We start from the raw sequence: 4,023 nt of genomic DNA on the forward strand, positions 1-4,023 counted from the left end.
TCAAGTTTCCTCCTGAGGTTTCTGTACTGTTTGGGCTTCAGGCTCCTACTCCTCGATCCCCCAGCGCTGCTGCAGTGTGCTGGTCCTGGCTGCCTTCCTCCCAGATGTGCAAGCGTGTTCACAAGCAGCTTTGGACGGGTCTAGACTGGTACCAGCTGGCTTCTTTCTGGTTTTGTCACTACATATAAGCATAAAGCTGTCATGAACTCTGAGCTTTTGAATGGCTGCTCTTGTGCATCTGGGGTGGGGGGGTGCGGAAGGCCAGATTGTGCAGATGCAGTTGTAATGACTTTCTAAGTTCCTTTTGCAGACAGGACTGCCAGTGAGGGGGAAGCATCTTGGGCAGTGTGAAGCGAGAAATAAGGCTGTTGTATCCAAGTCTGGCAAACTGCATCCTATCTGCTAGGACAGGGGTTTTCCCCAGCCAGCCAGATTTTCACTGCTTCGCCAACTGAAAATGCTGCCTCCTTAATACTGCTTGAAGTGAGTTCAGAGCTTCCATGTTTACTACAGGTCAGCTTTCTAGGGAGTCAGAAGTTTATTACCATCACTGGAGAGAATACCATAAATCTGCTAGCACTTTACATACAAGCAGTATGTCAATATTACGTTGCCACATCCCGAGTGTTGTACTAAGATGTGGCCTCAAGAAAATTTGTGGTTAGAGCACAATTAAGCAGTGTGGGGAATTGAAAATTATTTTGTATTTAGTTTCCTCTTAGGAAATGCTCTTAAGGTTCCTGTCCTGTGACTCATGGAGGTTTGGTTTTGGTGGGTTTTTTTGTTTGACACCTGAAGAGCAGCAAGAACTGGAACTGGGGATGCAAAAGGAGGTGCTATTGAAGGAACTGCAGGAGTATAAGAAGTGCTGGGATCTCAGATGAAAGCAGCTGAAGAAACAGTTTGCTGTAATCTCGGAAGGTTACAATAAAGATGTAACTCATCACCCAAACGGCAGTTCTTGAAAAACGGGACTCGGATGAGCATGATGACAAACTTGTAAAATGTCTCAACATCCTGGAGTGACCAGGAGTGCACCAGACAGCAGGTGAGTCAGAGGGGTGGGTTACACTTGCAGTTCCCAACCTGCCCACAGCCGGGGCTCGCGGCTGCCCTGCTCCATCTGAGCTAGCCAGCTGGCCAGAGCTGACGGGCAACGGGGCTCACGCGGTGCCTCGTCTGGAAGGTTAATACACCTGCCTAACAGGGAGCCTTTGGTTTAAGGCAGCCCAGTTTACGCTGTGCGTGCACTCCATGGCAGCGCTCCCCAAATCAGGCGCTGCCTCTCAGCTGAGGCATGGTGAACTGAAGCTGCAGCAGCTTTACTGCAAGCATCCTCCCTGCCTTCTCTTATACACCATCCATCACAGCTCCTCATAACAGAAAAAGAGTTTTGCAAGAATCTAGTCACAAGAATTTCAGCTAGTTAATGTGTAAATAGAGGGCTCAAGCATATGAGATTGTGGAAGGAACTGGTGCCAAGTCAAAGAAAGCAGTGCTGCCTTCTGGCAGGGAGCTTGTAGTGCTGCTTCACAGAGCCCGGTGATACTGGGAAAGTGCTACTAGGAACATGAAAAGTGGGAAAAAAAAATGAGACCCTAGATGGGTCTTCATCCTGACTTTTAATGTGTACCTTGCTTTTTGTTTGTCGTCACAGGGAGTCCTGTTGGATTCATTCTAGGTCCTGCCCCAAGCTGCTTGCCTAGAGCTAAGCCATGGATTCCTGTGTGTGCAGGGGCAGGGAGGGTGTTCATGCCTTTACTGCATGCAAACAAGTGCAAAGCTAAATGTTTTTTCCTTCCTCCTCTTCTCATGTGTTTTGTTTGGTTACTAGGTTCTTTATGCTGCTCAAAACAATGCCCTGCCTAGCACAGGATTTTCTTCCTGCTAGTGAGGATGAAACTGGTAACCTTCTCCCCCGATGCCATGCCACGTGTTCATCTGGTGTTGCAATAGCAACAATTTTTGCATTGATCCAAAAAAGATGTCCTGCTGTTTCAGGATATTCCTTCCCTACTATTTTTAGTTCACAAATGCAGTTTGTGAATTTTTGGGGTTTTGTTTGGTGGGTTTTGGTGTTGGGTTTTTTATCTTGACAAGCACTCCAGATATATTAAGCCTATGGATAGCATGCTTGTCCTTCAAGTCCTTCCCCTCCCCAAAAAGCTCCTTAGATACAACCTGGGTACTAAGCTGTACACAGCAGTTTTTGATACTGGTAGAAGCATGAAATGGACTGGTGATGAACTGTTCCTTAACAGGACAAGCACCAGTTATTTGTGTGTCACTTCTCCATTTCCCCTCTCCACAGATGGTGTGAGGCTATTTTATATGGTTACGTTCCTTGGTGGGTCTGGCATGTTCTTGTCTCCTAAGGCTCCCTCATTTCCTCTGAATGGGTGGGACTGGCTCTCAGCCAGACAGTTTCATCTCAGGTGGCAAGAGCACAGCGCTGATGGAAGCCTCAGGAAGACCCAGAGGGGATGGAGATTCGTGGGTGCTGGGGAGCTGGGAGCACCTCCCGCCCTCCCTCTGTGCTGGCCTGTGTGTCTGCAGGGCCCTTGGCCACCTCGCTGCCCCGCTCCAGCCCTGCCCCTGCAGCTTCACCCCGGAGCTGCCTCTGCCCGACACAGGGGCAGCTTCCGGTGGCTCCTCGTGGAGGCCACCCCTGCAGCATGCCACTGCCACGCCTCGCTGCCTGCACCCAGGCACCGTGGGGTGCGGCTGGCGCTGTGCAAGTGCTGCTGGGGGTGATGTGTCACCGGCCCCAGGGCCTGTGCTGCCTCGGCGTCAGTGCAGCCTGACGGGCCCTGCTGGGTGGCACCCCAGGAGCTGTGCCTGTGGGGGGATGTCACAGTGTGAGCTGCCTGTGGGGGGAGGGGGATGGGGGCAGCGGGGCTCTGCCAACTGATGTGCAGGGTCTGCCCCTGTGAGAGCCAGAGGCTTGGCCCCTCACAGGCACGTGGCACACAGGGGCCCCTCATGTGGGCGGTGGGACGCCGCTTTTGCACGCGGGCGGAGGCCAGGCAGCCAGCAGCGTGTCCCGGGTCGGGGCAGCAGGGTGAGGCGGCTGCTGGTGCCGGCGCCTGGGCGGGGGGCGGGGGGAGCTGGGCACAGCTTTCGGGGAGGGGGGAGGGTTCAACCCCCTCATGCCACCCCTGCCCGGTGTAAGAGTTGGTCTAAAGAGAACGATATTGTCTCAACACTGCTAACAGAGACCTGGAGGTGGAATGTGCTCCTCATGGACACCGAGACCCAGAGACCCTGGGAAGGAGAACTGCACGGTACGAGGAGTGCTGTGCCGCTCCCTGCCACCTGGGACTGGAAGGAACGACTACAATAAGGCCACGTAACAGCTGTCCAGAAGATGGATGACAACCGCGGTCATAACAACGAACCAGAAAACATGAACTTCAGGTGAACTTTCTTCATTATAATATCATTATAATACAAAAACACACCTCCTGGTCTGAAGCCACCCGCCTCTAAGGCAAACCACGCCTCGGGCACCCCTCTTTGGACATGCTGGTAACCTGGCTTGAGAAGGCGGAGACTGGCAACAGTCCATGGGCCAGAGGAGGAGCAAGGTGTGCTGCTTGGCATAAAAAGATGCCTTCTTAGCAACTGAACTTTGGAGATCTTCCCCACCAAGGATCACGACGACCGGAAGGGCCGGCAGGACGCTGCCTGGACCGAGGACCATAGGGACGCCTTGGACCCGTGGTGGTCGCTATAATCCTCTTTCCTTTTCACTTTACCTTTTCGTCACCTTCTGTCTATCGCACGCCGCTTTACGGGCAAACTATAAAATTGTGCTGCTTGATTGAAGCATAACCCCTCAGCGTGGTCGCCTTGATTTTTGTGCTTCGAGATCACAGTAAGCGAACCATCACGAGTCCACTGAGCGGACCGTGACACCCGGGCCGCCGCCCCCGCGCGCTCGCCCTCGCCCGCCCGTTGGGGGGCAGCGCGGGCCGCTGACGTCACGGCAGCGCCGGTGCCCTCGCGAGCGGCGCGGGCTGC

The sequence above is a fragment of the Falco cherrug genome, chromosome 10 (assembly GCF_023634085.1).
Source record: "Falco cherrug isolate bFalChe1 chromosome 10, bFalChe1.pri, whole genome shotgun sequence".
Classification (NCBI taxonomy): Eukaryota; Metazoa; Chordata; class Aves; order Falconiformes; family Falconidae; genus Falco; species Falco cherrug.